This window comes from Pecten maximus, chromosome 12, assembly GCF_902652985.1.
Source record: "Pecten maximus chromosome 12, xPecMax1.1, whole genome shotgun sequence".
Classification (NCBI taxonomy): domain Eukaryota; kingdom Metazoa; phylum Mollusca; class Bivalvia; order Pectinida; family Pectinidae; genus Pecten; species Pecten maximus.
In genome coordinates, this window is record NC_047026.1 from 32629185 (window position 1) to 32641131 (window position 11947).

The following is an 11947-nucleotide window of genomic DNA, read 5'->3' on the forward strand; positions in this document are numbered from 1 at the left end:
ACAATTTGTTAATGTTCTGGATTCGCTTACTTGTATCTGGAGAAAAAACTACAGATATCGCCTCCATGCCCTGCACATATAATAGTAAATATTCTATCACTAAGTAAGACCATGTTCAAGTATAATTAATTCTGGCGAAAGCACGACGACTATTGTGTTTTACCAGGTATCATTTAGCAATTGTGGTACAAAGTCCTAAATTTCGCCTGTAAGTGATATTATCATTGATAGATATTTCAGAAAATTATTTTCTCACGATTTTCTCTCTCTCAATCTAACACCTATGGATGCTTTGTCTTACCCAATGTGTTTTATTTGATGTGAAAATCTATAATTACTTATGATAAGATATTACTTATACATTTTTTTAACGTTTTCATAAAATTGATAATTGACAACAGTTATAATGAAGTTATTCTAATGTTGCATGGCATGGATACCTATATATAAATTCAGATAACAAAGCCAGATAATTATTGCATCGTAAAACTGTGAAATTGAAACCTGATATGAGGAAGGAAGTCCGAACGCGATAGATAATGGTATGGCTGGGAGGTACACTTAACTTGGTTAATTTATTATATTTAGATCTGCGCGACACGCTATCATAATCCAGCGTTTTGTTTCATCAGTGACGTTTGCAATATATTATAACTATGTTGTATGTTTTATAATGTAATGGTACGTTTTTGTTATTTTGTATGTTACATAATGTAATGGTACGTTTTTGTTATTTTGTATGTTACATAATGTAATGGTACGTTTTTGTTATTTTGTATGGTGTAACGGAAACTTTTGTTATTTTGTATGTTACATAATGTAACGCTACATTTTTGGTATTTTATATGGTGTAACGGAAACTTTTGTTATTTTGTATGTTACATAATGTAACGCTACATTTTTGGTATTTTGTATGGTGTAACGGAAACTTTTGTTATTTTGTATGTTACATAATATAACGCTACATTTTTTTTGTATTGTATGATGTATACTGTAACGTTACATTTCTTTGATTTTGTAAGTTGTATCATGTAACGGTTCATTTTTATCATTTTGTATATAAAATGATGTTTCGGTACTTGTCTATCATTTTGTATAAAGCATGATGTTATCCTACATTTTTGTTTATAGCATGATGTAACGGTACATTTCTGAAATTAATTCATGTAGTAAAATGTAATAGTACATTTGTATTATTTGGTGTGTTGTGAACGAGATTATTTTATTATCTTACATGTCGTTAGGATATAGATTTATTTGATTCTTTTGCATGTTGGTAGAGAACATCATAATTTGACATGTTGATAGGGTACATTATTATTTTGCCTGTGCTAGGGTATTTTATTGTTTTGCATGTTGGTAGATTACATTATCATTTTGCCTGTTGGCAGGGTATATTATCATTTTGCATGTTGGTAGGCTACAATATTATTTTGCATGTTGGTAGGGTACAAAAATATTATTTAACATGTTGGTAGGGTACATTATTATTTTGGATGTTGGTAGAGTACATTTTTATTGTTCATGTCGGTAGGATACATTATTATTTAGTGTATATGTAATCTCAATATTATTTTACATGTTGGTAGGGTGCAATATTTTTTTGGATGTTGGTAGTGTTCATATTTTTGACATGTTGAGAGAGTACATTATTTTTTACAGGCTGATAGAGTATATTCTTTTGACATGTTGGTAAGGTACAATACTGTTCTACATGTTAGTAGGGTGCAATATTATTTTGAATATTGGTAGAGAACATTTTTTTTGACATGTTGGTAGAATACATTATTTTTTGACATGTTATTAGAGTACATTATTTGTTACATGTTGGTAAGGTACATTAGTATTTTGACGTGTTGTTATGGTACAGTATTAACTTTTGACGTGTTGTTATGGTACAGTATTAACTTTTGACGTGTTGTTATGGTACAGTATAAACGTTTGACGTGTTGTTATGGTACAGTATTAACTTTTGACGTGTTGTTATGGTACAGTATTAACGTTTGACGTGTTGCTATGGTACAGTATTAACATTTGACGTGTTGTTATGGTACAGTATAAACGTTTGACGTGTTGTTATGGTACAGTATTAACGTTTGACGTGTTGCTATGGTACAGTATTATCTTTTGACGTGTTGTTATGGTACAGTATTATCTTTTGACGTGTTATGGTACAGTATTAACTTTTGGCGTGTTGTTATGGTACAGTATCAACGTTTGACGTGTTGTTATGGTACAGTATAAACGTTTGACGTGTTGTTATGGTACAGTATTAACGTTTGACGTGTTGTTATGGTACAGTATTAACATTTGACGTGTTGTTATGGTACAGTATTAACGTTTGACGTGTTGTTAGGGTACAGTATCATCTTTTGACGTGATGTTAGGGTACAGTATCATCTTTTGACGTGATGTTAGGGTACAGTATCATCTTTTGACGTGTTGTCTAGGTATAAAGTTTTCGGGCTATACTTCATGTTTGTGTGCCGTTATGATATATACAGGATTTATTAGTTTACTTAGTCACTTAGTTTATTACGTACAAAAAGTGAAAATGGAATATTTACTAAACGTTATCAACGTAGAGCATTGTAGTGTGATTTGAAAGCCTTGATAAACATGTTATCACATATGTACGGATCATCGTAAGTAAAGATTAACAAATGCATTTTGTGGTATCAATACACTGATATGGACTAATGTGCCAACATAATTATAGATTATATATAAGAAATCCAACATTGAACTAACATTTTGCAGCCATGCAAAATAATACGGCTAATCAATAAACAAAATAATTCAATAACAAAAGTAAGCATAGTTTAATTTCTAACATTTTTCAGGCAGAAAATACAAGGATTCTTCATATTGTACCTCTATTTAAGTGATGTTGGGACTCAGACATTGGAGTCATGGACTCATGCCTTTCCTGTGTGACTCACTCAATTCTGAGGGACAACATTTTGGAAAGGATGTTCTAGACTCGTCTGAAAAATATGCAATTTGCATGTCATAAATATACAAATACATATTGTGTCAGTAATTCAGTCTTTACACACACACACACACACACACACACACACACACACACAAACAAACACACACACATATATATGTATATATTTCAGTATATCATCAAGTATTATATTTATCTCTTAACACAAAAGTGGTTTATTAAAAGTTATTTAGTAATTTAAGATAATCAATTTTATAGTCATTAAGCACCGTTTTAAACTATAAAACTATATTTTACTACATGTAGATACTTCTTAATGTAGAATTATTATACCTGTAAATAAATATACAATTGATAATTTCGAGAATTTATACAGAATATTAGTGTGGGGAGGGGGGCGGGGGGTGGCCGAATGGAAGAACGCAGGGCTATATGACCGAACGTTTCCTAGTTCGAATCCCGGCATGGGAAGTGTATCGTATCCTCGAACAAGAAACGTTATTCCATTCTAATCTAGTCGACTCATATGTAAATGGTAGGGCAGTGCAAGAAATGTTGCATGTATGCTTTAAGAGCCGAAATGGCAGCTCCGGCTGTATGCTTCCATGAGGCTTGAAAAACGTCTTTGGCTGATGTAAGTACAATGTATCATAAAACAAATTATCAGCCAGTACTATGACTAAATTACCTTTCAGTAATGTGTGGTCGGTTGATCACGTAGCATGCCTAGATTATAGTCCATATGTCAATCATTTCTCATACCCGTTATAAAAATACGTTTCCAAATTGCACGATCTTGTAAAGAAAAATTAACGATGTTTCGAGTACAAATTAAGATAGCATGTGTGCCTTTCGTTGGGTTGATCAGCGTTCGTGTTGTCTTTTCTTCTTGATGTGTCGTCTTTGAGGTTCCCGTATAGACTCCGTGTGAAGAATTTCTCTCTTTGTGTGTTGATCATGTTGCTGATTTTTTTTCTATCTAAAATGTACTTCATCAATCGTGCTTTCATATTTCATATGCATGTATCAAATAATAGATGTTAAGGGCAGTATTTTCTTAGGTCTGTGTAATGTATAATGATCTAGCTTTCTCTGCTCTCATTTACATCAACAAGGACAGATACACTTACGGGCGATATGACTATATATCTGTCGCCCTAATTGTATTCATATCGACTGAGTTCTAGCATCTAATGACAATTTAATGCTGATATCAATATTTTAACATCTCTTCGTTTAATTCTAATAACAGCCGGCATTTCCAGATTTTTCGCATTGTTTCAGTTGTAATATTTGGATTAGTTAAAATAAAAGTCGCTATCAATGGGACAAACTTCAAACAGATTAAATCGAGAGATTCGAGTGTTTCCATAGAAATGGTACAAGTTTCAATCGAATGGATTTAAGCTATATTTAGAAGCATATCCAGTTAGAAATTCCAATTGTAAGTTATCCTGTCAATAAGGGACAGTTGTGACAATGATATTTCGTTTGAAAGAGTCTAATCGGTCAGACCAGTGTCGCTAACAGACGACGTTGATAAACCTTGCAATTTTGTATCTAGAATGAGGATTACAATAATTATTGTAATTTTCCTTTTTGAAAATAATTTATAATGTTAGAAATTTACACTCAAAATATTACTTTATTTTTCGTCTTATATACGCATGTTGAATAACTGCACGCGATCATTGAAGCCAAATTCCGTCTCCTGATTTATGATTGGTTCCTTTCCGTTACCGGGTTTACACATCGCTATTAGGATGTCTCTTCCGGTACAACCGAGTTCCAACATTTCAGAGGACAGAGGCGTGGTCGTCTGTGGAAATGTCCGACTAAACAGACCGACTAGTGGTACATGTAAAATACTTAAGAAAACAGTATTAACCCATTAAATAATTCGGTTACGTTTTATAACATGCGCATATAGCATCCTGAGTCGTGTTATGTTGGTGTTGTTACCAGGCATATGAAATATGGCGGTCTGTTTCTTCGTTGAAATATCCGTTAATCATACGCGATTCTCTGTAGAATAGCCTATATCCATTTTCTATTCCTACATATATAAAGGCATTGTAAGTATACATCAAAGAATTTCCGTTTCCGTTTAAAGTAATTTGAACTAATTGAGTTCAGTTTAATACAATCACTTTGTGGAAGTGACATTGGACTCAATAGATGATAACATAAAAAAGGAAAAATTTGGAAAAATTATGCCTGGAGGTTCCGCTGACACTGCCTCGGTTTATATTTGAGATCGTTAATTACCTGGATACGAACTAGATTGACAAGATGGGTGTCGTTGGTAAAGCAGAGCGGAACACCTGGTTTTGTTCTTTACATTACACTTTAGATATTTCAATTATTTATAGTCGCTCACCTTCTACATCACACAAGTTTTCAAGATTTCCGAGATATACTATCAATACTATCATACTATGGATATCATACAATCAACATCATACTTCCAATATCATACTGTCAATATCATACTATCATTATCATGCTATCAATATCATACTATCGATATCATATCATCAATATCATACAATCAATATCATACAATCAATATCATAATATGAATACCATACTATCAATATCATACTAACAATACCATACTTTCAATATACTATCAAAATTATACTAACAATACCATACTTTCAATATACTATCAATATTATACTAACAATACCATACTTTCAATATACTATCAAAATTATACTAACAATACCATACTATCAATATACTATCAATATCATACTAACAATACCATACTATCAATATACCATCAATATCTTACTAACAATATCATACTAACAATATCATACTAACAATAACATACTAACAATACCATACTTTCAATAACATACCATCTATATCATCTAATTGAAATGACATGAATGCCGCAGCATTGCTCTAGCTTCCATTGTAAGTTGAACTACCGGTACACTATCATTTCTTCAAATCCCTAGACGGCAACATGTCTTAATGTTGACCTCATTACTCAAGTTCAGATTTAGGAAGTAAACACGCGCTGCCAATTATCATAATGTCTACCGTTATTATTTTGTAAAGCCTACATAATAGGAATAGAGGCTTTAACGCGTTGTTCCTGGATATTTGATTATTTTGTAACTGTCGTAATTATCTTTATTTAGGAATGGACGTTGAACTGCAAAACATTATCATAAATCATCATGCGCTGTAACACCTGATATACAAAGGTGATTGCTTAAAAAATATTATAGTTAGTTAATTAATTAATTGTAATACATTATTAGTTAATGAACGCAGTTTTATCTACCTTGATGTCTATAGAAGACCCCATATGAACCCGTCTTGATATGAAGCTAACCTCCTATCTTTGATTAATTTAAGTCAATGGTTCTACGATATTGATGGGAAACAACTTTTAAGTTAAATATATCGGTTAAAAACAAAAACAAAAAACAAACAACCTTTTATCGTTCGTTTTGTCATGATCATAAATTAATGAGATGTTGACAGTTGCTTTCAGCCAACTCATTATTATTCTACTAATAATAATTACCTGCCAGCTTTCAATATGAATATAAAAACCTCTTTATGTTTGAAACAAATGTTAAACAGTTCATGAGGTTTTTCATTACAAATTATAAAGTAATATAAATTTAAACTGGCGATGTTTATGTGAGGAAATTTTGAAGAGCCTATGCCTCTGATAGAAGACATGCTATTTGTTATATGAGGAAAACTGCTCAATTCATTCTATATGAAATTGCTGATGAATAGGTTTTTCAACTGGTTGATGTGAGGATATGTTTGAGTCCTCGAATGAGTTAGCAGATGTATGATGCTGTTGATATATCACGTAATTAATATTGATATAAACTTCTTTTTCCTGTATAGTATTTTGAGTCACTGTTAGTGATGTGATGGACACTATACTTAATTCGTATTCACGGTTTTAGTCTAAAACCTGAACAAAACTCTCTATTTTACATAATAAAAGTTATTAACTTTTTAATACATTATACGCTGTATTGAATCAGTAGACTACAGAACAAGCCAGAAGGAGAGCACATTTGTATTCTATGAGACTAGGGTTCGACTATCATCCGTGCACAAACAATAAACAAATTTATATTACGTTTTGTTATAAATGAAGGTCCTTTGTTTTCCTCCAAAAGAGGTCAAGCATGATTTAATGGCATTATGTGTGTGCTGACTATATCGAGTCAACCTTAGTATTAATACTCTGGTATCGACATTATAAATCCGTGTTAGTGCTCATTGCTAGAAGCATTTTAACGGAAATATTTCCGGATTTGTAACTCGATGTAAAGTACAAGTTTCATTCTATCTGATTTTCACGACGTATATTAAAATGCCAAAAGAAACTGCCGGTAAAACAGATGAATAATTACGATAAAATTTGACAGTGGAGCTGAATGTACCGTCTCTGATCCCCTAATACAGGGAAGGTTAGCGTGTTACGTATCAGAGTTATCGGTGGTTTTAATGAGTACACGAACTATCTTGTTATGTCAGAAGATGAAAGCACGATGATAGGTGATGAATATCACTATGTCGAGAGGTTTAGAAAAGATTAGGACTTAACTTAGAGGGACGAGAATCATGCATATCCCGCGTACGATCTGGACTTCCTGAAGTTACGGTATTCAGAAATAAATGCCTTCAGAGATAGATTTGATTCTACCAGTTTCATTTTCCAAATAAATTACAGGTTTTAATTCCTCTCTGCTAATGTCTTATCTAGAGTGATCTTTTTGTAATTTTTAACTGTGCATGAAATGAAACTTTCACATATCATTATGAAACATAAGTTCAATCTCTTTACCCTCAAAATATTTGTTTCAAAGTAGTAACTGTTGTTCATTCCCTGTCATTACCCTAACTCTCATTAGAGATGGTGGCGTCACTCAGATTTTAATTAGATTTGTATGGTTGGTATCGACGATGCAGCAGAAGAGGTTTACTCTTCCGGAGCACCTGGTCATATATTGTCTTTGTACGTTTTTTTAGAAGTCTTCATGCAAACCTTTAGACTGGCCACCAGACCCTAAGTTTTTTTTTGTTAAGAATTGCCAAGCTAAATTCTAATACTAGATATATCCTAGGGATCAAAATCATAAAGCTCAATTTTATTGATAATTTTAATATTCTAGAGACAGGGGGCCAGTCTTGCAAACCTTTTTTAGTCTTCATTTTCAATCTATTTTGAGTTTTATATATGGATATTTATATAGAGGTATTCTTTTTTTGTCCGCTTTAATCCATTTTAGATGTGCATTATGGTTTTGTTATAATATCGGTATTCTATATTGTGTTTTAATTTATTTTATAGTGTTGTGTTAACATTTCTGCTGAAACAACAAGTGAATACATCTTTCCTTAAAATTAGATGGATATCATGCTTAAACCTGACCCATTCAATATTTCCCAGTTAGTTGTAATATGTATGAACTATAATGTTTACAGTTATATGCTGGCCTACAGAGAGAAAAGTTACTAATTAGATAAAAGAAATTTCGAGATCGTAAAATAGTGAAAAACAAAACAAAACTGTGTTTACCGTGAATATCGACATTAAAATGAAACCATAAATTTCAAATAGAGGACAATTAAACAAGTGTAGGGAGATTAAGACCATGTCACAAAACAAAACAACAAAACCCCGTCAATTGCGACAGATTGAAATTGATTTGTTTACGAATTCTTTTTTGTTTTATCGAAGTCATTGGGCAATACAAATCTCGTCAAAAGCAATCACAGAAACAACATTTCTCATTTGCACTGAGGCAAGCTTAAATTGATTAGAAATTGAAATATAACACATTTTCGCAAGAAAATAAAATTGATAAATTTTTAGATATAGTTTTGTATGGCAATATTTCATTTTGGCACAACGTTGCCACGTTACATCAGCGTCTTGAACGATGATAAGCTATTTGTTTTATAATACTGCTCTAATGAGTTTTTCATATCCACGCAATAAAAGTAGGAATAATGGTAGTTTTCCCACTTTTTGTTTATTTGGTTGCCTGTTATCAATCACTATAAGTACTTCGTCATTTTCACCTTACATTAAGTCGTGGAAGATAATTTATTTCAACTGAAAAAAGTTCAAAATACTTCAGTGTTTATTTAAGTCAATTTAATCTTACGATTATTATCATATTTTATCTTCCAGTTTTATCTAGTCTCATCAACATTATGCCTTAATGTTTTGATGGGCTGGTAGGTGGTGTGTTGGACTATTTTAGTCGACACAAGAGTGCTACACACTTAATACCGTATGACAGTACTCATATCTGGAATGTGGACTCTCTTGTCTCGTAAAGCATTGTTGTCAGAACGACGCCTTTTCACTAGGGAAAAGATCTGGTTACCTTGTATAAAATACCATCACAGAAGAGACACTTAATGCAAAAATAGCTGAACATTGGCATGCTAAAAATCTGGAATGTTTTGCATGCTTTCGAACCTAACTCTCATATATCATATTTAAATGCATGGCTTGAACATATATTATTATGAATTTTCATGTGGAAAAACTCAACAAGTCTAAGAGCTAATAATGTTAATTTAAATTCAATTCTTAATTAAGCACAAACTTCTATGAAAATCTTATATCTTGATATCTTGATATTGTCACGATCCCTATTTCAAATTCACCTAACATTCATATAACCAAGTTTTACACAAAAGAAGTCCCACGATATCGTTCTGCTACACAGTTCAGCGACTTTATCATGTATTTATTCACTGGATAATGGTTTGACACGATTCAGCGACTTTATCATGTATTTATTCACTGGATAATGATTTGACACGGTTCAGCGACTTTATCCTGTATTTATTCACTGGATAATGGTTTGACACGGTTCCAGAGCCTACCTCTAACAGCTATACTAAGGATTCTAATTATTCTTTACACTAAGATAAACGCTCACATGAGTTCCGAGATGAAACAAACATAACAGTCAAAAAGCAATATTTGACTTATTAACTTGCATAAGTCAAACACATTACAGATCCTTTGATATACAGATAATTAAGATTGGTGATGTCCTGTAAGCGGTAATTTTTGAAATAAAGATGACCCTTATCACACAGCTATCGGCTCGTTTATTACGTTTCGAGTGCCTAATCTGGAATGTTCACGTGTGCCTATTGGATCACAGCGAGGGACCATTGTACAGTAGATTACCCTACCTTCGGTGTAGCCCCCATCCACTTAGGCGATGTATTGGAATGATGATATCTTCATAAATTGTAAAGTAGTTTTGTTTGGGAGTTAAAGATCTAAGGGTACCGATCTAAGATCTGAGGAATACACATTTTGCTGACCAGTGTTGATACTTACGGACGATATTATGTCCATGTACCTTACGATGTATCCAGCCGGTAAATGACACATTCCTTTGTAAATAGTTACTGATCCTTCAATTCTCACATTTTACGTGGTGAAATGCATATTTTAGTGACCTGTCAAAAAAAATTATTCATAAATAGATGTAGGTTTTACATATAAAAACTGGTGACTAGGAACGCCTTTTTTGCGAGAGGTAAGGTAATTTGTATATCTAGTGATTTTATGTATAATAAGTATAGTTGATTAGTCCATTAGTTCAGTATTTCAACTAAATTCGCTGTATTTATGATTGTGGTTCCCTATCATCCAGCGAATGTTTGCAAACCTTAAACAGTTACTGCAACACGGTAATCCAATACATAGACTGTATTAAATACCTGTATTATCGTAAATCGGTACCAAAGCTGTATAACTACCTTAGCAGTGAAACTCAACTTCTGGTTTTTGGGTTCGCACATTAAAAAAAGAATAACACTCTAAACATGTTGAAGAATAATGCAAGAAAGTTTATATCTGAATTAAAATGTGGGCAGGATTTTAACTGACCTTAATCTGAGTGCAGTAGGAATAGGTTATCTTAGAGACTATAAGAAATCGCTAAAGTAATGTCTTCATTTTCATTGCAACAATTGGTAAATGAAATTAAAAAAAAAATGACAGGTTTTATTCTTTAAAAGTTTGGATATGACTAGTAAAAGGGCATTTGTGTTCCTAATACTCTAACGTATATCATATAATCTTACTCTCGATACAATGTAAACAAAGTTTTTTTCACACTTATAAGTGACCAAGAGTGTGTATGTTAATCCTGTACGTTATAAAGGTATATATAGAGCTGTGTATATACTTAATAATTGACGGTGGTGTACTGTGTCCTATCTCACACAAACACATTGTTTGTTGAGGACTAATAACCGGAAAACAGTAGTCTAGAAAGATAATATTGATGACTCAATACAAAAACAGTTGTTAATTATCCCATGGGAACAAACAACAAAGTAAAAACCACACGATAGACCTCTTCACTGATAAAGCGATTACTATCACTGCTATAAATCTTAATCCCGAAATAATCAGACGTTCTAATCAATTAATGATTTATAACTGGATATACTTATATAACAGTGCGTCATTTGTCCGCACAAATTGAAACTGCATCAGCTGACAAATAAAAAACGATGAACAAGCCATATAAAAAACCAAATCAAACAAAATAACAAAACAAAGTCGAAAAAAAATTCCCATTCGTTATGATGAGATGAGATGTATTTTGTTGTTGGTTTCGAATTGACATAATTTTACTATGAGAATTCCTATATTATTCAAATATGAAAAGAGTGACACTAAAGTAACTGTTGCAAATCCAGCAGTTATATCTGTTTCTATTGTGAAAAGGAAAATTAACAATCACAAAATGTTCATGGATTTAAAATTATATGCTCTGTTTAATAAGATAATTTGGGTATTCTGTTCAAAATTGGAACAATTTTAGAAAACTACAGACGATAGAATTACTACGTTTTAAATCTGTATTGATTAAACGTACTGTCCAATGCCCACATGAAATTTCAGACCTGTTCTGTCAGTTTGTTTTATATTATCACATTTTTATA